We start from the raw sequence: 26,509 nt of genomic DNA, 5'->3' as shown, positions 1-26,509 counted from the left end.
TGTAAAGATTTGAAACTTAAATCTTTTAGGATAATTACTAAACTGAGGATAATTACTTAGTAACCAAGTAAATATCCGTAAGAGTTCAAAAACCCTTCCTTATAAATATAGGGCTATATTGCCGAATTTCGTGATGAGTTTTTGACAAACCCAAACCTAAAAATCGCCAGCCTCTCCCAAACATCGAAAACCCCAAAATCCATGAAGGGTGTGAAGCGTCCTATTATTGATGTAACATGCTCTGTCACAGATCAGATATGTGTTTCACATTTAAGGTGTTCGCTTATTGGGAGCGATGTTAGAAGTAGCCGATTTTTTCCTTGGATGCGACTACAAAAGAAGAATTCTACTTTGGACTCTTAGAACTCTCCTTAGATCAAGATCCAAGAATGTGTCAAGGGGCTACAAGGGTATGTTGTAAGAACCCGAAATTTAGAGATAAATGAATTTTAGTCAACTATTGACCAAAAGGGAAAATGGTCAATTATGAGAATTTAGCAAGTTTATGTAGTTGTGACTTCATGAAAATGGCCAAGACGAGTTTAAGTCACTTAGATCAGGTTAGATGAGTAATTTCAAGAACAGATGCATTTTGGCAAAAAAGGGTAAAATAGGTAACATTATGTTTTTGGACCAAATTTGTGACTTAATAGATTAAGACATGTATTAAGTTAATGCGAAACGACTTAACAGGTTTGTAGAGTATGTTTCTACCTTTGTGTGGATATATGATCGTAGAAAACGAGTATAAGAAGAAGAATATATGAAGGCTTGAAGATTGAAGAAAAATGTTCCCAAAGATGGAATGGAATTAGCAATGCACTTTGCTAATCTCCAGATACCACAATACAGTAAGTCGATAGCCAGGGCACGATGAGGGACCATGAGGACTCAGACGAGACTCTTCACTATAAGTGGTATGCAACCTACTTTGCACTACAACAAGGTGTATGGGAACCACAACATGGTTGCAAAAGTAAACTGTTGTTATGAAAAGTCATCGCGACTTAGTTAGAGGCTGACTGCAAGTTCATTAGACGCACCATGACATGGTAAGAGACCCGTTGCAATGCGATGTTGTGATATATTAAAATCTGTTAAGCCTTCATTCTCCCCAAAAGCACCCCAAAACCCTCTAGAGCTAACCTCCAACGATTTTAAGAAGGGAAGACAACCAAGAGGCGATTAAAGGTTTTTCTAGCTTGGATTGAACATCAAGAGATCATGAGGTAATCATCTTCTCCATTTTAAGCTACTAGGGCTTTAGTGGTGTTTTTGATGAGTTGAGCTAATTATGTAATATTGTGTTAAGATAGCGTGTTACTAATGATTAATCAAGTGTTTAAAAGCCTTGAATAATATTTGTATGTGATTTCCATTGTGACATCTATATATATGAAGTTAGGGTTTGAAACTATAATTAGTGAATTTATGATTGATTCATTAGAGATTAGATTATAATGAATTAGGTATTATGGGGTACTTAATTCATTGGTCGGAGTGGACTGAGAAGTAGAGAATGAGTAGATAGAATTATGATCCATTAAGTGGTCATTTTGACCATAAGAGTCTTTAAGCTCTTAATACGATAATAAAAGTATTAAGAAACTTGTATATATGTAAGAATAAGCCTAAAAGAAAAGAAAATGGAACAAGATGAATCAATGAAAGAGTTGAAGGAAAAAGGATAGTTAGTCCTCATTAACTAACAAAGTGAGTTATATCTCTCACTCTCTTTCTTAAATTAACACACACACACACACTGTTGGGCTATTTGTGTTGCGTCATGGGCTCGGTCCTTAGCCCGGTTTTGATTGTCAGTTTGGGCCTTGTTTTGTACTAGGGTTTAGTATTTAAGCTGCATGCATGCAGTCTTTGAAAATAACGCTTTTATTTATTCTCTCTATTGTTTTTTTGTAAACCCTAGCTCGCCTCTACAGTGGAAGTTCTTCATCGAGCTCTGCTAAGGCGTGACTATATTTGAATCATAAGCACAACATTGATTCCATTATGTGTTCATCATATTATAGTGTTTGTTTTGTTTAATCTTCATCTTTTACCTGTGAAAGATCTAATCGATCTAAGTTTTATTCTCAACAATTGGTACCAGAGTGGGAGACTGTGTAATTCATACACATCTCTTCTATCGAAGAAGTCATTAGAGTTGCATTCTGCATTGATTTACATTTATTGAGCCGTCATTCCATATTGACGTATCTCATTAATCGTCGATCTTACCCTAATTTGTAAAATTACAAGTCTGGTCTTTAAACAGGTAATTGATCAAACGCTATCAAAATGTCCATGGATGATTCTCAAACCAATCCAATCAATATCTCCAACAGCATTGGTTCTACGACAAGGATTCCAATCTTGTATACTAAAGATTATGAAGTATGGACGCATCACTTTGAAGATTATGTGATTGGATTGGAGGATAATGGGTACTTAATCTGGGAAGCTATCACTGTTGGGCCATTCGCTCACTCAATCACCTTAAAGATTGTCAAAACTCAGAAGGAGTACAATCAGCTTGTGAATGATGTAAAGGACATTCCTCAAGACGAGAAGGAAAAGTTTCAATGCAACATCAAGGCCTTGAGGATGATTAGGTTTGCTTTGCAGTCAGATACGTTCTGCTTGGTGAGTTCTTGTGCTACTGCTAAAGAGATTTGGGACAGGTTAAAAGAATTGTATTCCACTGATGAAGATCTGGAACATTCCATTCAAACTCTTTTGCTTTCTAAATTTGGTGATTTCAAGCAGAAGCCCGAAGAGAAACTGGTTCAGGCTTTTCATCGCTTTATTCATCTTTTAAGCAAGATGATAAAGCATGGGATCGAAAGGAAGGTTATTGAAAATAATGTTACTTTCATGAATGGTCTAAGATCTGAATGGATGGCTGTTGTATCCACTGTCAAAGCACATGAACAATTTAAATCGTATTCTTTGGCAAAACTGGTGGGAATTTTGAAATCCCATGAATGTGCACTGTCTAAGGAAACGAATGTGGTTTCTAGTTTGGGTTCGTTAGCCCTTGTTTCTAAAGGGAAAAGATCTGTTGAAGAAGAAGAGGAATTGGATCTTGCCGATTACGATCTAACTGGTGAAGAGTATGCTCTGATGGTGTCTAATCCTAGAAAGTTCATTTAAAGAAAGTTCCCAACCAATAAGAACCGAAACTGGCAGGGAAGTTACAGCGCTGAAAAGCTTAAGGAGGAACCGAAGCTAGGGTCAAAATCACAAGAATCAAAGAAAGAAGTGAAAATTGGTGGAGACTCAGGATTTGATTGGCATTACTGTAGTGGCAAGAATCACTTCGCCAAAGATTGTATGCTGAAAAAGACGGCAGAAAAGACAGATGATGATGATGAGGAAGCGAGCCTCTTGAAACGACTGGAGGATATCAAGAAAAGGAAGTTAGCTGCTAACAATAAACCTATGAATGCTTTAATTGTACAGGACACAGGTGACTATGATGAATTTGGTGGCGTGGAAGTTGATGGGTTTTGGTCCTAATAACATCCTATGTGCTCATACAAACCCTAATGCTTGGATCTAGGTTTCTCTATTGTACATGCAAGTTATCCAAGACTATAAACCCTAATTCTAGCATACAAGTAATCATATTAACATGAGAATAGGTTTAAGATGTTACCTTGATTGTTATGTAGCAATAACAATCTCAAATCTCCTTGTAATGACTTTGGAAGGCTTAGAGTCACAAGTGTCACTCCTCTAATGGTTCAAAAACACCATAAGCAAGAGGATGAAGAGGAGAGAGGTTAGAGGCTACCGAAAAATGTGTGAAACCCTAGAAGGTTCTTAGCCATGTTTTTGGTCCTTAAGGGGTCTATATATAGTGAGGCAATTAGGGTTATCTAATAAGGAAACCCTAATTTGGTTGCTTAAGCCTTAAGCAACCCATGGAACCCTTTCCTTAAGGCCTTGGACGATTTCATATGGGCTTCCCCCATAGAATTCGTCCACCTTATAATAAAAGGCAATCCATGGCCCAAATTGCAATTATCTTATAATTACAATTCCAGTCCCTTAAGTTTAATTAATCTCTTTTAGTCACAAAACTAATTACCAATTAATTATTGACTAATATTAATTAAACAATATGATTTCTCCTTTAATATATTATTCTCGAAATATATTAATAAATCATATTTAATCCTTTCTCTCCATAATTCATCCTATCAAGTTGCTTTGGTGAAGGCAACCCAAAAGGACCATGCACCATCGGGTCAAGTACATACCAAAATAGTTATGGACTTAGACACTAATCCAACAGTCTCCCACTTGGATAAGTCTAATAACTATTATGCGTATGACTTCATATCCTGATCTGCAATCGTAGCTTTCCAAAGCCGCTGTCAACTCTGATCATATCAGATACGCGTGTCCTTAGATAAGGGATCATATATTCCTCCATTCTAGATATCGTATGAGATATGATTTCAAATCATTCTCTTTGTACTATATCTCGATTTCCGATTTATGACGACTGACTAATTTAACAAATCAAATTAGCCCTAGCCCGGCCGAGCATTTACGTTTGTCATCACTAAATCATCGAGGGGCCCAAAGATATCGCTTTTATCCTGCTTTGGATAAAAGGAACGGATAAACTTTGATTCAATGCTCGCTTGGACTCACTCACCGAATCACACACAACAATATGTTTTATGACACCAAGTTACTGGTGCGTTTAAATATTATCAATGTGCAACCGATTTGCAAGATACAACTCACACATCTCGGTTTCAAGAATATAAGATGTTATCGTCTCACCAATCACTCGTGATACAATCCATGGAGTGATCCAAGTGAGCGTGGGTTTAATCCAATGCTCAAATCATATTCATAAGCACTCATGAACGTTGCAGCAAACATTTGCTTATGTCTAATACTCTTTTAGACAATCCACACACCAATTCACGACAGTCTTCATTCATATCTACTTCCAACATATGAATGACTGTGGCCCGTTCGAATAATTCGATTATTCTTAATAAATTCAATTATTCTGGAAGTTAAAACATGCAAATGTGAAACACAAAAATAATACTAATCCCATATGGCCTCAAACCTTTGAGTATAAATAAAACTCCTTTTATCTATCACCATATCGATTACTCATTATTTGTCGTTTCGGGTAATCAACTTCTTACTTGAATTATTACAACACTTGTCCCATGCTCCTAGCATGCACACAATGTTTACCTATGGTTCTTACTTTGTGAAATAGATCAAATTGAACACATTTCCAATCATTCTCATTTCACAACTTCAAATCCTTTTCATAAGTGTAAGAATATCAAATTCTTGCCACTTATAGAATATGCTAGATTCTAACATTTTATGCAACGATCCATTTGTAATATCACTGCACCAAAGTCACAAAGACTATTGCCAATGAAATTACAAAGTCCTCTATCGGAGATTGTTACAATACAATTCCTTAGATATGATGTCTCTCACTCAAAGAACATTCCTTTGAACATCCTTTTGCATAAAAGTTTCTAATCTAGACATAGATTTTCAATAATCAATTCCCAATATGGACACATTTCCATATTTTCCATATGACAACTCATTCTTAATACAATCTTATCTATTCATAATAATGTCGATATGGTCCATCCAATATGGAAACATTTCCATATTTTCCAATAATATACTTCCAACTACTCACAAACGACCAATCATCGGCGAACTTTGGACTGTCCTTTGATAGTTGTTTAATTGTTTTAGTCAAAATCAATTCTTGTCCTTTTTCCCTCTAACAATCCCAAATCTCCTTGTATTGACTTTGAAAGGCTTAGAGTCACAACTGTCACTCCTCTAATGGTTCACAAACACCATAAGCTAGAGGATGAAGAGGAGAGAGGTTAGAGGCTGCCCAAAAACGTGTGAAACCCTAGAAGGTTCTTAGCCACATTTTTGGTCCTTAAGGGGTCTATATATAGTGAGGCAATTAGGGTTATCTAACAAGGAAACCCTAATTTGGTTGCTTAAGCCCTAAGCAACCCATGGAGCCCTTTCCTTAAGGCCTTGGACGATTTCATATGGGCTTCCCCCATAGAATTCGTCCACCTTATAATAAAAGGCAATCCATGGCCCAAATTGCAATTATCTTATAATTACAATTCCAGTCCCTTAAGTTTAATTAATCTCTTTTAGTCACAAAACTAATTACCAATTAATTATTGACTAATATTAATTAAACAATATGATTTCTCCTTTAATATATTATTCTCATAATATATTAATAAATCATATTTAATCCTTTCTCTCCATAATTCATCCTATCAAGTTGCTTTGGTGAAGGCAACCCAAAAGGACCATGCACCATTGGGTCAAGTACATACCAAAATAGTTATGGACTTAGACACTAATCCAACAGAAGTATGGTCGACGGACTCAGAGGATGAAAAAGTCAGAAAACCCACTCATGGGAAGGCGATGCTGGTGATAGAAGGACAGGTTGCAGGAAGGTGTCTTATGGTAACCGAAGGTGTGTCTCAAATGAGAGGATATGCAACCGATGGTGGGATAGAAGGCGAGAAGGAGCGAGAGGACATGTGTTTTGCTGCGAAAACTATCAGTACACAGATCAATGAATGTGATGAGTTGATCAAGAAGGTACAAAATATTCTTACTTTCTGAATTTACCTGTTACTAACTATGAAAAAGATTTAAATAGCTTAAAATCTAAATTTTCAAGTATAAGTAGCAGTCTTACCCAAACCCGTGTCACAAACTCTAACCTGACTGATCAAATTAGCACGATATCGTCGAAGAGTGAGGAAAGGAGGATGTGGATTGAGCAGAAGGAGAAAGAGTTGATTAGGTCTAAGGATGAATTGATTTATTTGCAAAGAGACAATCTTAAACTTTTAGAAAAACGAAATGTGTTCTGTTTGATTTCCAAAAGACTTTATTTTAATATCACTCAATTACATCTCGATTGTGAAATAGGAAAGAACATACATCGCATGATTTTACCCTTTCTTGAGTTAAAGGAGGATGAAATCGATGCCAAAGCCTACTACTATGAAAGCGTTGTATCTTCTGACGAGGTCTCTCCTGCATATAAAATCGGTCTTGACAAAATAGAATCCTACATAACGTCCAAAGACCACAAGGACATGCTCAAAAATCTGTTAGATGAGAATGATAAATTGAAGTTAAGAACCGAAACTGTACAGAAATTTGACTCATTAAATGCCAAATTAAGTTCAGAAAATAAAATTGATGTTGAAAATGCATCTGAACTTAATGAGGATGATGATCTGAGTGAAATCTATGTAGAGGATGTGGTGGACTGTTCAGAATTTGTCAAAAGCGAACCTAAAACACGCAAAAACCTGATTTCTGAAAATTCTGTTGAGTTCGATCGCTCTTCAACTGACAAGACCAAAGTTCTGAAAGTGAAAGCTGTTGTGTATCAAAAGGTACAAACCACTCCAAATCAAGTCTACACAGTTCCTGGAGTCACACCACAACAAACCGCATAACTGATAGTTATGGTGAAAGAGGATAATGCAACTGGATGTGATGAGTTCTTCTAGTTAGCACCGATAGACAACGCTGAGAGTGAAAGGTAGGTACGTGCCAGAACCACTAAATGAGCCTACGAAATATGATATGCCAAGCACAAGTGGAACCAAAACATCATTAGGCGAATCGGCACAAACTACCAGTGAAACATCTTCAACAACGAGTGAAAACTATGCTCGTGCTTCAAAGAAAAAGGCCAACATCCACAAAAATCTAAAACAGGTGGCTGATCGAAAACACCAATGAAATCTGAGATACAAGAAGAATCTCTCAGAAAGAAAACAGTTTTGGAGATCACAAAATCCTCACTATGTTAGGAACGAATGGAAGCAAAAGTCTCAAGAGGAATCAAAGAACCGAAAGGGTAGTTTCGGTCCCTCGACTGAAAGGAACCGGAAGGGTCATTTCGGTCCTATGACTGAAGGGAACCAAAAGAGCGGTTTCGGTCCTCAACTCAATACCAACCGAAAGAGCAGTTTCGGTCCTCAACCAAATTCCAACCGAAAGAGCGGTTTCGGTCCTCAACTCAATACCAACCGAAAGAGCAGTTTCGGTTCTCAACCAAATTCCAACCGAAAGAGCGGTTTCGGTCCTCAACTTAATACCAACCGAAAGAGCGATTTCAGTCCGCAACCATACAAGTTCAATCAGAAGAACATAAGATCCAATGTCACTTCTAAACCCAACTCTTCTCATTCAAATTCTTATTCCCCAAAAGATTTAAAGGGAAAAGGAAAGCTCTATCCAGAAGATGATAGACGTCCAAATGAGATACAAAAGAATGCTGACGTCAAAATCTCAAAACCTACGTCCAATGAACCTAAACCAACCAAAATTAAAGTTTTCACTATAAAAAGAAAAGATGAAACAACTTTAGTTAAACGTACTTATTTGGTTGATATATCTCTTACTATTCCCTGTCCTGTAAAAGGCTCACAAGGACCCAAGAAACTTTGGGTTCCTAAATCTGCTTAATATTTTGCAGGTAATTAGTGACGAGCAGTTTGACGAAGAATGGTATATTGACAGTGGATGCTCATGTCACATGACAGGAAGGAAGAAAGAAATGAGGGAGTTTTGGTCTCTCAAGGATGATGGTATTGTGAAGTACGACAACAACTCATTTGGGATTATCAAAGGCTATGGAATGATCACCAATGTCGATTTCTCTATAAGAAAGGTGGCTTATGTTGAAGGGCTCCAACACAACCTTATCAGCGTATCATAGCATGTAGTTGGCACTGGATTGAAGGTATCGTTTGATGATGAAGGCTCAGAAATTGTCGAAAAGAAGTCAAATAACATTCTGCTGAAATCAAAGTGAAAGCGGGAAATGTACCCTTTAAACCTCAACCAAATTCGAGGCAAGCCAGCAGTCTGTTTGCTCACGAAGGCCCACTCTAATGAAAGCTGGTTATGGCATCGAAGACTCTCTCATCTCAATTTCAAGGATATCAACAAGCTGGTTTTAGGAGATCATGTTCGAGGTCTTCCAGTTCTTAAATTCGATAAAGATCACCTATGCGCAGCCTGTGAAATGGGAAAGCAGAGTAGACAAAGTCATCCCTCTATTATCAATCCAAAGGTAATAGAACCATTGGAGCTACTGCACATCGATCTGTGTGGTCCTTCCTCTATTGAAAGCATTGGTGGCAACAAGTATATTCTGGTCATAGTGGATGATTTCTTTCGATTCACTTGGATTCTCTTCTTGAAGCAAAAATCTGAGGCTACTCCAATGCTCAAGCTCTTCATAAAACAGATAGAAATTCAACTGAGGAAAGTTGTTCGCAATGTAAGAAGTGACAACGGCTTAGAATTCAAAAACAAAGATTTCAAAGAGTTTCTTGCTGAGAAAGGAATGACACATAATTTCTCAGCCCCGTATACTCCACAACAGAATATTATTGTTGAAAGGAGAAACCGGTCTCTGTGTGAAGCAGCTTGAACGATGTTATGCTTCGCATCCTTGCCTTTGTATTTCTGGGCTGATGCAATTGTTGCTGCTTGTTACACTCAGAACAGATCATATCTGAACAAGCAATTTTCTATCACTCCTTACAAAATCTTGAACAATCGCAAACCAAATGTGAAATTCTTCCATGTGTTTGGTTCAAGATGCTTCATCTTCAACTCTAAAGAGAACAGAAATAAGTTTGATGCTAAGGCAGATGAAGGAATATTCTTAGGTTACTGCCTGAATTCTAAGGCATATAGAGTTCTAAACAAGCGGTCTAAGAAGATTGAAGAAACATACTATGTCACTTTTGACGATAGTTATGTTAAGCAGATAAAAGCAACCGAAGGTGCCACACAGGAAATCTTTCCAAGGACTTGCCAAGTTACAGCCTCTATTTCAAATCTTTTTGACCAATATATGCTTCTTTTTGATGAGCCTCAAACGACAATTGATTCTGATTCAATGGCGAAAGACAACAAGGTTGATAGTCTAAAGCAAATCATTGATGATGCTTCTCAAAAGATGGATGATGATAAACCTAAAGCAACCGAGAGGCCAGACAGAAGCGAACCTATGACTGACCATTCTAATGTCTAGGGGGAGGGTCTGACTCTACAACACGATCAAGGTTCTTCATTCTGGGGGGAGAATTTAACGTCACAATCATCAAGAACCACTGCAAGTCCAAACGAAGGAGAGGATACTAATCCAGATTATGAACATACGTCATCCTTCGAGGGGGAGAACACCAATGTCAATGATGATGACATGCTATCTGAATTGGAAGAAGAAATCAATGCATAATTGGATCCCTCTTGTGATCCAAATTACCCGCTGCTTATTAAATGGACAAAAGATCATCCTCAGAGTCAAATTACTGGGGAACCTTCTGAAAAAGTGTTAACCCGATCTCAGATCAAAGCGAAACAAGCTGCACTTTTTTCTCAAGTGGAGTTTTGTATATTCAACTCCTTTGTTTCCAAAGTTGAACGGAAGACTCTTAATACAACACTTGATCACTCTGACTGGGTGCAAGCCATGCAAGATGAGTTTAATGAGTTTGAAAGAAACAAAGTATGGCGCCTTATTCCAACTCCAAAAGATTCTTCGGTTGTCGGTCTCAAATGGGTATTCAGAAACAAGATGGACAAGGAGGGGAACGTAATTCGTAACAAAGCTCGATTGGTGATGAAAGGCTACTGTCAGGAAGAAGGTCTTGATTATGAAGAGACCTTCGCTCCTGTTGCAATGTTAGAGTTCGTTCGTATCTTTCTTGCCTACGCTGCACACAAAAACTTTGAGGTCTATCAGATGGACGTCAAGTGTGCCTTTCTCAACGGTGAACTTGAAGAAACTGTGTACGTTGAGCAACCACTAGGCTTCGTGAACGAGAAGTATCCAGATCACTGCTACATACTTGATAAAGCGGTATACGGCCTAAAGCAGGCTCCTAGAGCATGGTATGAAACTCTAACTCGGTTCTTAAAAATGTCTAAATTCAAACAAGGTTCGGTTGACCCAACCTTCTTTTCGAAAGAGAGAGGGTAACCACATTATGATAGTCCAAATTTGTGTTGACGACATCATCTTTGGCTCCACGAATCCTAGCTTAACAGATGCATTCAGGAAGTTGATGGAAACTAAATTTGAAATGAGCTTAATGGGTCCAATTAACTTTTTCCTTGGCTTAAACATTACACAGGGACCCGAAGGCATTTTTATTAATCAAGAGGCATATACCAAGACATTATTGGCTAAATTTGGTATGACGGGGGATTCCAAAGTTAAAGTTCCAATGGCTTTTGGGACGAACCTTACACCCTCATTGGAGAAGCCAGCCGCTGACATGACGCTCTATCGTCAAATGATTGGGTCTCTAATGTATCTTACAGCTAGTAGACCTGACATCATGTTTTCAGTCTGTTACTATGCCAGATTCCAAGCTAACCCACGAGAACCTAATCTGCAAGCCGTGAAAAACATCTTTCGCTATCTGAAGCAAACCCCTGTCTCTGTCTGTGGTATCCAGCCAACTCAGGATTCTTTGTTTAAGCGTTCTCAGACGCTGAACTAGGTGGCTGTGGATTAGATCGTAAAAGCACCACTGGAGGATGCCAATTTCTAGATGGTAAATTGGTTAGCTTGCAATCGAAGAAACAAACTTGTGTTTCTCTCTCTACTGCAGAAGTTGAATACATCGCTGCATCATCATGCACATCTCAAGTTGTATGGATACAAAGTCAGCTTAGAGATTACGGGCTGAACATGAAGAAAATCCCACTATATTGCGACTCTGAAAGTGCAATTAGGATTTGTCATAACCCAGTGCAACACTCAAAGACTAAACATATAGCACTGAGGTATCACTTTATCAAGGATCACGTGGAAGATGGCAACGTGGAAATTCACTTTGTAAGGACGACTGATCAATTAGCAGATATATTCACTAAGGCTTTACCTGAAGCAAGCTTCAACAAGATTTTGCAAGGCCTAGGAATGATGGAAGCAGAATCAGTACCAAAATCGCCTTCGCTTCAATAAAGGTAAAAAGCGAAATAGAGCGAACTGAAATGAACTGAACGTTCGGTCTATTTCGGGTAAAGCTCAACCAAGAACCGAAATGAACCGAATGTTCGGTCTATTTCGTGTTCGGTCCTTTTGAACTTGTTCGCTTCTTTTTCTTCTCAAGGCATTTTGATTGTATGTACACTTTTTTAAATACTTCTTCTACATTAATAAAACACAAAAATAAATTTCTTTTTCGTTCAAATATATACTTTTCACAAAATACAAAAATATTTTTTTTATTTTTTATCTAATGATTTCTTTTGCATAAGTGTTACTCTCTATGATGAAGATTCCACAAGTATAATCTCTTTTCTACACTCGTTCTATTCGTCCCTAGAAGCATGCTGCTGCATGTTGACTAAAGCCTCGAAAGATTTTGAGTGAAGCCTTAATAACATGATATATACAAATCATGTTTTCCCAAGCTAGGCTGTCACATTCACTCTAATCATGAGCTACCTTACTCTACTCATATTAAGCTTAGAGTTTTCTGCTTAGTCCTTTTATAGCAGAGGTACATTTGACTCTCATACCACCTCCATCATTTTTCTCCATTATACTTCATCTCACCAATATAACCCTTGAGACTCACAGCATTTACCACTAAGGTTTATGATTATACAAAATCCTGTGTTAATGATCTTAGTTTCATGTTACTATGTACTAAGTGAAACCCACCATTCAATACCATTAATGAATTGACGGTACATGAACAATATGTTACAAATGAAATCTCTTTTTCTTTTGAGTGATTCTTCGGAAAATTTCTATTACCAAGAATTTTTCTTCCCCAGGATCCAGTTAATTTTTTTTTTGAGATTTCTCACCTATCCCACAGTCAATACAAATCTTCCCTACCTACTTTTTCAACAGATCTCATTGATCTCACAAGTACTTCGTTCAGTTTCGGTCTTATATCAAGTATCGAAATCATGAATTGAAGCGAAAGCCACCCTTTATAACCTTTAATTTAAAATATGCATTTCAATACTTCTTAACAAGTACTTGATCGTTATTTAATGGGAAACCTCACAAGCACTTTAAAGTCTCTCTTGACTTTGAAGGAAGAGATTCGTGCCCAGAATCAGCTGCTTTATGTTTTTTTAGACATCACTTATTCTCCCAAAAAGTTTGCTTTCTTTCTTTATCCTTAACACTCTATGCACGAAAATTTTTAATTTTCCAACATCTGGTTCTATTGATGGTGATTTAATTGTTTCAAGCTTCGTTTCGTCAAGTATTTCAATGCTCAATAAAGTTAAAAATCGTTGACGATTCATGTAGAATATGGGGTGACGATTGGGATAAAGTTAAAGGTGACTCAGCATCTATCCAAACGTTTTGGTGATTTGAAAAAGCGAATCTTATGGAATGGCATGAAAAAAGGAAAAATCTTTCTTTTTCCTGCGTCATCATCGGGTATGACAACTGTACATCCGTCAAGTCAGACGCTCTTTTTGAAATAATCCAAGATATCAGCCGGATTTTTCTCTCTCCTCCTGTACGTATAAAAGGATCAGGCACGCTCCACTTTACCCTTTTATCACTTACACAACTCTCTCAAAGAACAACGACGATTCCTCTTACTGTTCATCTTCTTCTCTAAGTTTCTACAATGGCAGATTCGTCCTCAGTTCATGATACCTCTGTTCACCAAACCCTACTCACTATCAAACCTCAACAAAACCTAATCATTGATCTCACTCCTTTTCTTTATGATCCTTACATGCTTTATGTTGTCAAGTGCCTCAAATACTCACTTCTCGTCGATGCTCTAACCAAAGTTGAAGTCGTTCCCATATCTTGCCTCTCACTCATCTACTCCACTTCCTATTACAACAAAGCTTCTGAGAGGATTCACTTTGAAATCCACAACGAGAAGACTTCTATCTCTAAGCACCACTTCTGTGCCCTAATTGGTATCTCTCAAGAACCAAACTTGGTTAACCCTGACTCGATCACTATTGGTCAGCTCTTCTCAATGTTCTATTAAATGGGGTATACTGAAATCCTAACCACCATAACCAAGTTCAAGAAGTCCTGCCTTCCTCCTCAATGGAATGGCCTTTTCACTTTACTGTTCAAAGGACTCTTTGAGCGAAGCGCCGGCTCAGATGGCGCAAGCAAGTCATTTATGCCTGTGCTTTATGGTCTGTACCATGGGATAGATCTGGATTATGGAACCATTATCTGGCAACAACTGGTTCAAAGCTTGGTCTCTTCGTCAAGACACTCTGAGATCTCATGTGGGAGATATTGGTCTATTATCACTAAGTGGGCGATGGCTCGTCTTCACGTTCCAACCATGGCAGATTCTCTTATCTCCTCCATCACCACTTTTCACACAACCAAGATCATTTTCACGGATCCCACTAGGTTCTCCTTCATCAGATCCATTCCTGACACCATGCTTGCCTGTGTGTCTGCAGCAAGTAATGTCTTGCAACAATACAGGAAGCTTCCTTCCTCGGGTCCACGGGAGCTTACACCTTCCATGGTTCGCTCCATTGACGATGCTGACAAACCAGCGAAGTGGGGAAAGAAAGCTGACACTCAGAAGGAGACGCAAGTTACTAAACCAACCAAGGGGCAAACCCCTAAAAAGCGAAAGTCAGATAAAGCTGCTCCGTCACAACCTCAACCGAAGAAGCAGAGAAATCCCACTCGGAGACTCATACTCCAATCTTCAAGTGATTCAGACTCAGAGTATGTTCCTCCCAAAAATCACTCTGCTCCTCCTTCAGATTCTGAGAGCGAAAGCTCTGATGATGAGGCTTCGGGTCGTGGTAATACACCACCTCGCTCCCCTACCCTAGAAATTCCAGTTCGCTCCAAACCTCCTTCCCCTCCATCTATTACTATCCAAGTATCCATTCCTCCAATATTTCCTATTCCTACCTCTCAACCAACATCCACTATTCCCATCCCCACTCCCATCTTCACAGACACTACCATAACCACTACTACTACAGAGGCTCATTCTACAGCTCCCATCCCTCCTATCACAACCGAGCCACCACTACAACCGAACCACCAGTAACAACCGAGCCTCCTAAAATTACAAAACCCTTGTCTCTTACCCCATCTACTGACACCAACCCAATTCTAGGCGGTGAGGACTTGGAATTTGATTCCACATATTTTAGTCCTTACCGTGTACAGAGTGATGAAGATGATGATGAGCCTGTTACCAAGCGTCATCTCAAAGCGGTCAACGACAAACTCGATCAACTGCTTTACTCCTCTTCCTCTGGAGCTTACTTAGATGCTGCTCTCAAGGCATTGTTCTCCTCTGTTGTCGCAGAGCATAATGCCTCTCTTAATGCTGCAGCTAAGGCTATAGATGCATCCACTTCCCAATGCCAGAAAGCCTGCCTCGCTGTTGAGGCTTCCACCAAGGAGGTCAAAGAAGCGACCACAAAAGTCGATAAACTAATTTTTGAGGTTCACTTATTTTTAGATTCTTTGCAGGCGGCAGCTCAGAAGAATTCTGAAACTGTTAATGCTTCGGTGGATAATCTTCAACGTTCTCTTCAATCTGAATGGTCTAACCTTGAAGCTGCACGTAAAGTAATCGAAGCTGGTAACAAAACTCTGCATGCCAACGTCGATGATCGATTGACCCAATTGGAGGCAAAGTTGGTTGTAGAGAATCGTATCATGGATGAGCTTGACAAGTGAACCTCTCAGCTGAAGATGCAGACTTTCAAGCTTCGCACTGCCATAGCTGAACTCAATGACTTGAAGTCTGAGAGGGAGGTTATACGAAGCTCCGCTGCTGATGTTCACTCCATCTTACTTCACCTCCTTGAAGCTCATGATCCAATCATCACCATCACCATCCGCCGACATTTGGTTGACAAACTCAGGCCAACCTTGGACATCCTTAGTCATATTGAGGGTGTTCCGGTGACTGGTGTCCAACCGAAACAATGGAGAGAAAAGGATGCGAAGAAGACACAACCGAAACCATCCGCTGAACCAAAGGTTAATGAAACTTCGGTCAGTGATAGAGACAAGAAGAAGAAGAAGAATATTGGTGAGGATGACACTGATAATGAAGAGGATGTCTATGAAGAGGATCCTGAAAAGCCTTTTCAGAAAACAAAGTCTTCTGATAAAGAGCTAGCAGAAAAGCTCAAGAAACAACAGGCTGAGCTTGAGCAGAAGCAAAAGGAACAGGAGCTCCTAGAAAAGAAGAAGTCTATTTTTCCTTAATGGACTCTTGATTCGCTTCAACGGTGTGCCATTGATGAGCCAGGCATACTTTGGCTTGAGCCTGTGATGTCGTTCGGGCTTGATAACTCCAAGGATGCACAGTTCGACATGCCGATCACGCGAAAAGCATTCATTTTTCACTGTTTCAACTCGACTGTTGCCATTCCGTCTCCAGACCCGAAGGTGGATAAGGATCTGTTGGAGTTCTACCTTGAGTTCGCTCAACCCCAGTACTTGACCTGGAGTTCGAAGAAAATAACGACTGTCAAGGTTCTGAAGCCCTACTCAGCAGGGAAGTTCGTCAATGTGAAATTCAAGGTGACTCGAGGCTCTGAAGGCTCGGCTCATAACTTCACCCTTGCTGATCTACCGAACCTCAATCCCCATGATTGGATACTCCTCAACAATATCTTACTGTAAAATCCACAGGAGTATCAACCAATTATTGACACATGTCAAGCGAATGCTTGTGTGCTACATTCACGAGGTAGCAAAGATGGACCAGGAAATCGCTTCAGCAATCCACAAGCGAACATCGATCAAACCAATGGGCAAAACTGGCGATGTTAACGTGATGGTCAAAGGGATGATTGATTCGAAGAATCACGCTGTGATGTTCATCAGAGGCGAAGGACAGAAATGCCTGTTCGCTCTTGTTGACAAACACCTCTTCTCAACTGCTTACTTGGAGCACATATTAGAGATTATTCAGAGGTGCAATCAGAACACAGCTGCCAACAAGAAGATGTTTACTGATATGCTGAGTTGGTATATTCAATTTCGGCAGACACTTCTTGCTATCATCCCTCGGTTGTTCAAAGTAGTCAAGACTGTGAATACAACTTTAAGAAAGTGATATGTCGCCTCATTTGACGCAAAGGGGGGAGATTCTTGGGCTATTTGTGTTGCGTCATGGGCTCGGTCCTTAGCCTAGTTTTGATTGCCGGTTTGGGTCTGTCCAAACGTGCATGTTTTGTACTAGGGTTTAGTATTTAAGCTGCATGCATGCAGTCTTTGAAAATAACACTTTTGATTATTCTCTCTATTGTTTTTTTCTAAACCCTAGCTCGCCTCTACAGTGGAAGTTCTTCATCGAGTTTTGCTGAGGCGTGACTATATTTGAATCATAAGCACAACATTGATTCCATTATGTGTTCATCATATTATAGTGTTTGTTTTGTTTAATCTTCATCTTTTACCTGTGAAAGATCTAATTGATCTAAGTTTTATTCACAACACACACACACACACACACATATATATATATATATATATATAAATGCATGTTTATATGTATGTATGTTTATGAGATATACATTTAAAGTCATGTATTAGAGCATGCAGGTACATATATAGAGTTTGTATGCAATATACATTTAGAAACATGTATTAGAGCATGTACGTATTCCTAGAGTATGTATGTTTAGATGAAAGAAATATATTTGTTAAATAACTAAGAGGTTTAAAAAGAAAAATAATATGATTATATGTGTTATAATCACATAAGAGAATATGTAAGAATGTGTAGATGCTAATGGTATTATGAGTAATACGTGCTAGATATAGATAAGAAAGAATGGGATTATATGCCTTATATATATATATATATATATATATATATATATATATATATATATATATATATATGTCTAAACGTTAAAGGTATTGTGTAGAATACCTATATGGTAATAGACATAGTTAAAGATTAAGTACTTAATGAGTTATGTACTAGATGCGTAATAGAAGATCTCATGATGAGATACAGAGATAGATTTTCCAAGTGTCAATGTATTTTGTGATGAGTCACATAATAGAGACAAATAAGTGCAGAGAGATGATTCCTTCCAGAATAAGATTGAGGTTCCTTCGGGGACAATATTATTATTTCCTTTGGGAATGATATGATGATTCCTTAGGGAACATAGATAGATGATTTCCTGTGGGAATAAAATTGTGCATGGTTAGATAAGAGGTAGAGAAACCTTCTATGAGTGTAACAATGTAAAAGAGTTCCTTTATGAACTTAGATATAATCCTTGAGGGATTAAGAGTAAGGAATCCGTGAGGGATTCAAGAGAAGAAGAATGACTAAGGATCCACGAGGGATCATAAGAGATTGGAGTAAAACCGGATAAGTGTATCTGGTAACGTTAATGGGATGTTGTCTCCCATATATGATTATTGAGGCTAAGGCATGAGAAGTTGAGAATAGAGCAGTAAGTGTACATACAATAAGAGGAAGGCATTCTAAGAGTAAGATATGTGTCAAGAGAAGAGTATGGTTGTTAGAAGGGCATGCATAAAGAGAAGTACAGAGTAGAGAAAGATGATACGAGATAGAATATGGAGAGAGAGAGAGAGAGAGGGAGAGAGAAAAAAGAAGAGAAAAAGTGAGTAGAGCCTGAGAGCGGTAAATAAAGAGAAGATAGGGCATGCATAGAAAATGAGATGAGCCCGAGAAGAGACTAAGAAATATTACAAGAAGAAGAGTAGATGATAGAGTAAGAGATAGATAAGATGAGAAATATAAAGAACAAAGTAGAGTATAAGAAAAGAGGTCAAAATGTAGAGTGTGTGAAGATAAGAGGAAGATAAATAAGAAGATATGGATTGTAGAGTATGAGAAAGTAAGAGAGGAAGATTAGAGTATGGAAATATAGAAAGATTTAGAAGAAGAATAGATGAACATGAAAATAGAAAGAATATAACTCACTAGACATTTTTGTTTGATGTTGTAGAGATGTTTCATGTTTTGCAGGTTCAGGTAACAACTGGTATATGTAAAGAAGATAATAGCACAGAGACCTAGATCAAGAGTAGTTTTTTATTTTTTTTATTTTTTATTCTTCCATTCTTTAATTTATATATAAGATTTTACTGTTAAACCAAATGTAACCTGGGATATAGAGTGTTTAAAATTTAATAGAATTCCACATTGTAGTAGAAAACTTTGATAATTTCCTAGTTAATTAGATGATAGAAATTCGGGCCATTATATATGTGTTTCTAGATTCTTCTTGTTTTTTAGTTGCAATAGATCTGGTTGAACATGGATCTGTTTTGGATTATGAGGTTATTATATTTATTGCTTCCACTGTGAGCCTTTATGGCCTTTTAGATCCATCATAACCCAACATCTACATGTTTTTTTTATCTCTATAAATGAGTATCAGATCACCATTAGGTGACTTCATCCTAACCATCTTTTTACCACAAATAGTTTTGGCTCCATATTCTGCCAACCAATCGATGCCGAGTATGACATCAAATCCCCCCCCCCCCCCAATACCCCTTAGTTTCATCGGAACGAGATTTGCATGAAATTCAATGCCCTAAAATTTAATTGTGACCTGGATATTGGGTTTTAGTTTAAAATAGATTCAAAAAAACTATAAAAATATGGCAACGGAAGAATTTAATTTTGAAATAACATAAACATTTTATACCCATCAAAAATCTTCTTACAAGTTATAGAAAGATTAAATTACCAACTATAGAAAGGATGAAGATATAATAACCTTTGTTGTTCTTTGGCTCCTCTTGGGAGGCTTGGAAGTTGATGAAGAATGGGGGAATATTTGAGACACCAACAATAACTCAACTTGATGTAGATGCTAGTCCTTAAACTCTTAAACCCTTAAGCTTTAAGTTCATAAACAATATGAACTTAAGGAAGGCATGAAGATGCAAGTATTCTTGAAAAGAAGAACAAAAGGGAGAGAGTAACCTCCTCTAAGGAGGTTACGGTATTAGGAGGGAGGAATGAAGCAAGCCATTCAAGAATACAAGCCTCTTATTTATATGCATAAAGTGAAAGTATTAACTATTAGGTATTAACACTTTAAGCACATATGTCCCCATGTCATAAACAGGTCTCCCATGCTTCATTTCTTTTGAATAAACTAATGGAAACCCATGACTCCTTTATTTTCCTCTAATTTTCAGAAATATATATATATAAATAAGAGTTCATTTAAATTTTATAAACTCAAGTTTTATAAATTATAAACTTTGTCTTTTGAGTAAAAGACAAAAGGACAAAAGGGTTTCAACTAGTCCAAACAGTTGTGCACGACTTATTAACTCATACCATATGAAATAATATAATGTTACTTGCTAATGAAAATTATTCTTTCCATGAAATAAATAATTTCCAATTTAATTATAAGAGATTTATTGAATATTTATTAAAATCAATTTCCAATAAATAATCGATTATATCAAGTTATTGTGTAGTGACCCATTAGTATCATATGTTAATTAGCAATATCACTTTAATACGACTCATGAACATACTAGACCTTTCACTGAGGTATAATTTTCTAAGTAAAACATATTTATCATCAACTATCTCAGTTATAACTCCCATTATTTATGCACATAATGGAGTCTTAAATTTTCCTACCAAAATCCTTTGATACATAGCAATAAGTTGCTTCGAGTTAGAAAGTAATGATGCCAGAACATTATTTATCAAGAAAGTACCTGCCAACACTACCGACTATGGGCATGTGGTTAAACCCAAGAAATTAGTGTGCCTCGTCCCCGCCCCCATCGTATTTCTCCTATAATTACAATTCCACACATCATTACCCTATCTGGATGCAATACATCAATCTTTTTCCATCTTTAGACTAAAAAACCTTGGAGAGGAGACCTTTAAAGGTCTATTCCCAACCCAATAATTCTTTCAAAAAATTGTGTTCATCTAATCTCCTACTCTGTTCTTCAAAGTCTGGAAAGAAATAATTTTCCGCTCAAATAGATCTTTTATAGACCTTACATTCCTAAACCAAATGCCAGTGATAGTAGGCCTTTCACATGCCATATATATAAAACTAGAGAGACCATGTATCGACTTTCCATATCTACTTTTGAAGTAAAACATCATTAAACACAAGTAAACTTCCAATCTCTAAGCATACCAATTTCATTTAAAGACAAAAATGAATGTCACTTCCTCCAGGAACCTTTCTTTAGGAAGTTTTCACCCCACACAAAAATCTTGATCACATTGTTTTAAGTAGTTTAGAAACTTTACAGACATCTTGAACAATGACAAGTAGTAATGCCAAGAGAACCCAACAATGATCTAGTAATTGTGTACCGAAGACGATTTCTTAGTAAACTATGACGATTTCTCAATAAAATATGACATTTAAGTAAAAATATTAAATAAAATAATTATAAATAAATAATAACTTTTATTAAAAGAATATAAATAATATCTAACAAATTTAAATAATAAATTTGATGAATAATCAACTTATGAAAACCTTATTAGGTAAGATGATGGAAATAAATAAAAATAACACTACTAGAAATTAGACCTTTAATGACATACAAATTACGACACACATCTTTTTTGGCATGCAAAATTGCATGTTAGAAAAAAACGTAATAGTTTGTGAAATCTGAAAGATTATTTGATGACACACATAAATGTATGTCGTGTTTAAGTATCATAAATCACAATTAACAAAAACATGTTCAACACTTGGTGATTTTTGTATATCGTCTTGAAAATAAAGTTGTCGTTTATATTCTGCTTCTTAATTCCTCGATCCAAGAAACCCTTTCTATGTTCTTGCATTTTTTTTGTTTAATATGAGAACTAATAGACACGTAAGGAAACCGACAAATAATATTGAGAATTATATGTCGATTAGTTGTGAATAATAAATCCAATTATTATTAATATGATTACCAAGTTTCGTCCAGAAACCAAATCAATCCTTCTCGATTAGATCTGATTATAGGAAAGGTGGAAGAAGAGTGTCCTATTATTGGATGAAACTACACGCAAGATAGTAATGTAAAATGATTTGTTGATGGCTGATCTTGATATTAGAGAACTGCACGGATCAAGCTCATGTCCTTAAAGGTTTTTACTTCGCTTCTATTGGCTGTAAGCAGTAGAGTAAAACCCTAGGATTTAATGTAGACTTATCGATTTTCCAACAACAATGGAAAACGATAAACGCAAAGTTAATACTCAGATAGCTGGAAGAAACGCCCAGAAAGGGAGAGAGCTTCAAAATTCGTGTGTAGAATACGGTTAGAAACCCTAGGGCAACAACTTGCTATCTAAGCAAGCCGTTTTCTGGGCCTTCCAGAAGATTCCATCACCTAATCCATGAAGTCAACGTTGGTTAACCATTTGACTGAATCGATCAAACCAACTTGACCCAAACTACACCAAAACTAAAAGCTCCTCGGCTCCTAGCAACCGATGCTTTGTGCTTATAAATCACGCACTCGCGACATCGACTAGTGCTAGGCTAGGCGCGCATGTGGGTGTGACACATCCCTTGATCCACTAAAAGCATTTGAAGACCTATCAATAGAAAAACATTATAAACTCACTAGATGTTTCTTCCCCCACCAATGTGAGATAAAGGAAACTTGTCAACTTGCAATATTTCCTCTATGATTTCCAACATCTTTCTTAGAATCGCTTGTCTCTCGTCATCTCATGAAATCGATTGATGTTAATATATTTAAAGTGTCTTCCAACATAGTTTTGGAGGATCGTGGCAACATATAGAAACTGTAGTGAAGATCACTTTAAGTATTAAGTCATCTCTAGTGTCGAATTGTCCCTTCATAACATCCATTTTGCCCTACTTTTCAAGAATTGTCGCTATAAAAGGTGATAGATCTTTGCATAAACTAGGGTCTAATTGATCATCTATTTGAATCAGTTTCCAACTCAAGGATTTATCCAACCATTTTTCCATCAGGTCACCTACGCTTCATCAACTTCTGTCTCTCCATATCAAATACTAAAAATTACTTCATCAAGCATCTTGTTACTGCATCTCTTTAAGGTATATATTACACTGTTCTTACCTACACAATTTTCCCACCTTGTGGAATCTAGAAGGTGAGTTGTTCTTCCATATTTACCCTTTATGACCCCTTCATCATTACTTTTATAAGTTTTTGTTGTGTGCAAAGAAGATGTATTGTTATTGGAGAATGAGATTGAGAATAATGAGGTGAGTATTTAGGAAAGAGAATAGGGAATTCGAGAAATACATAATCACTTAGGGGAAATTAATGAGATTTTTAAAGATATTGCCCTTTTGTTACGTGATGTTTGTTTTCATATGATATTTGGTCAAAGGCATCAAAAAACTCAAAGAGCAAACTCTTCCATGGTAAATTGATAATATTTCTTTTAGTTAACTTATGTTATTTATTATTTTGTTGAAGAGGGTTTAAAGTATTTATTGATATTATTTTTGTGTGCAAACTTGCTTGATTTTGGTGATAATAAGAATTGTTCTTTTGATTGTGATTACAATACTTGCATTTTGCGGTTTAAAGGTTGTACAAGGATTGATTGTGTGATTAGAATAATATAACCCAGTTTTAAGCATCACAACACGAGGTTTAAAATTGTTGAACAATTTTATAACCCAATGTTAAAATAGTATAATAAACTTTTAAGAGATGCCATGTTAACCCCAACAATGACAACACGGCATCTTTTTAAATTGTAGATTACACTACTTTACTAACACAAGAAAACCTATTAGTTATTGATAAAAAAACTCATGTATAATACAACACGCATTTACTTGGTAATTGATAATGTTTAGTTTAAGATCATACGCACCTTTCTTTCCATGGTGATACCGATTAACATATAATTATGGTTGAAATATGAAATGAACATATTTGAATATTAATATGTTGAAGATAGTTCCGGTGGTCCTGATGTTATGTGGGGATTTTACCTAAGTTATATAAAGTGATATTTCTTGACGTTATCAATTTTTTGAGTTGGTGATTTATTATTCTTGTTACGCGTAAACTAGACTATAAGTTTTTTTGATAGATGGATGCAAAGTTGCCAATGGAGATTTTTGAAAATTGTGATGCAATTGGCAACATAAGGATGTAACTTGTATTTGCCTCCATGACGACTTTTACATTAATTATTTAATTATAGGACCACATTTCGTGTAATATAGGTGTGCCCGAGGCTATAATCACTATAGCCACATTTCACGATGATTTTTACATTAACTATTCACTACAATCAGTATTTTTTATATTATTGGATTGGTTTTTTATAATAATTTTTTTAAATGTAATGTAGGAGTGGCCGAGGCTGTCTTTTTTATAACAAGGTTTATTTTTTATCCAACTTATGGATTTCATGTTAACATTTTCTTATGGAGTTGTTGATACTATTGGCTTGGCCTAATGTTGTAGCGGGAAGAATATTTGTGGTCCATGAAAACTTGCGGATGACCTTGTAAAAGGTAAAGTTTATATCTTTTGCACTATGCTATATATATAATGACTGTTATATAACTTTATTGATAGGTTGTATTGGTTTAAAAGTAGGTAGTCATGAACTTAGCCCAATACTGGAAATGGAGGAGGAAGACTTGCTTGTGGTAGTACTATTTATGGATGGGATGTAATGGTTTAAAAGATATATATATATATATATATATATATATATATATATATATATATATATATATATATATATATCAATTTAATTTAATCTTTATAAAGTAGTAGAGTAGTTTTAGATAGTTGAAGTTTCTTCGGAAGTCGCCGGGAGCAACTCAGAGTTTGAGCTTGGGTTCAGTAGTCGGAGGTTGAAGTTGTTTTTCGAATGGAAGACCGATTTTGCTTTCAACCGTCTTGGGGATTTTGTTTCACGCGTCGAATAATCGGTTGCGTTCCTCAGATTAGTTGTTGGGAGTTGGGTGTTAGTAAGGAGAGACTTCGAGGACGAAGTCTAGTTTAAGTGGGGGAGAGTTGTAACACCCCGTTTTGGAAAGTACTTTGGTTGTGGATTTTAGAGGCCAAGGCTAGGGGTGCTTCGGTCTTTTATGGGTCATGGTTTTTTTTATCTGGAAAGTTTTTAGGCTTGGGGTGTAGCTAGGAGCATAGGGCTTCCCGCCACCTCTTCGTGGAGATAAAGTTCGTCGGAAACGGACTTGGAATAAAGGAGTTATGACAATTAGAAGTTTTTGGCAATATTAGTCCCTGATGGAAATATTTAGCAAGTAAGTCCCATGCATGTAAGGGAGGCATGCACGTGTACAGCTGGGTACGCCCAGCGCATAAAGGAGAAGGATCGCGGGTGCTTTAGGTGTACGCCAACGTATAGGAGGTACGCCCATCGTACGTCCAGATTCCAGAAACCCTAAATTTTAGGGTATGCCACTATAAAAGGAATGATAAGCCTTAATGGTCAGCCTCCATTTCACCCTTGGACAGCCATCACAAAACCCTAATCCTCCCTTGAGTGTTCTTGAAGCTTTGGTGGCCATTAGTGAGCATTTTAGTGTTGTAAAACCATTTTCCAAGCAAGAAAGGAGAAAAGCAAGGTGGTAGATCAAAGGAGAAGTTGTAGATCTCGGACTTTTGTCTCTTTCCAGACCCTTTCGAGGTATAAAGTTCTGAGCTTGATGATTGTTCTCTTAGATCTCTATTACGAGGAGTTTATGGACTCTTTTAGTCCAAAGAATGGATCTTTTGATGAAATATCGTGTTTGAGCTTAAGGTTGCCACCCTTAAAGCTAAAAGGGTCCCATAAGCAGTAAAGTCTCCATCTTGAATGTATTAATGGGTTCATGCATGAGATCTAGCCATTTCCATGGAAGTATGTTGTTACATTTCAAGTTTGGGCTCTTTTGGTGGGTTGGAAGCCACCAAGTAGTCGACTTTATGGATTAAGACATTAATGAGGACTTGGATCTGTGATTGTAGCTTCTGGTTTGTAGTATTAAGGACTTAATAGAAAATTGGCTTAAAAGGGTTGTACGCCTGGCGTACAAGTAGGTACGCATGACGTACAAGCCATCAGCCAGTTCGCTTAGCGTACATAGATGTACGCCCCGCGTACGTATCAGATTTAGACTTTGCATTTTTGGGCCTCTGTTTGGGCCAATCTTTGGGTATTTGGGCTTTGATGGGCCATCAGGAGTCAGTTAATATGGGCCAAGTATATGTTTTGGGCTTAGGGTAAGGCCTATTAGAAGGATTGGGCCCAATTTGGTAAATGTGGCCATTAGCGGGACACTAGTGCGCTTGGGAAGCCTACCTGGTGTTGGCCTTTTCATATTACGTCTTGGGCCTTAAAGATGGACCAATTTAGACTAGGGGTACAATGGTCATTTTACCCTAAGAAAGATTATTGATTCAATCTATGTGATA

The sequence above is a fragment of the Lactuca serriola genome, chromosome 8 (genome assembly GCF_051521515.1).
Source record: "Lactuca serriola cultivar US96UC23 chromosome 8, Lser_US96UC23_V15, whole genome shotgun sequence".
Classification (NCBI taxonomy): domain Eukaryota; kingdom Viridiplantae; phylum Streptophyta; class Magnoliopsida; order Asterales; family Asteraceae; genus Lactuca; species Lactuca serriola.
This window is presented reverse-complemented; position numbering follows the sequence as displayed.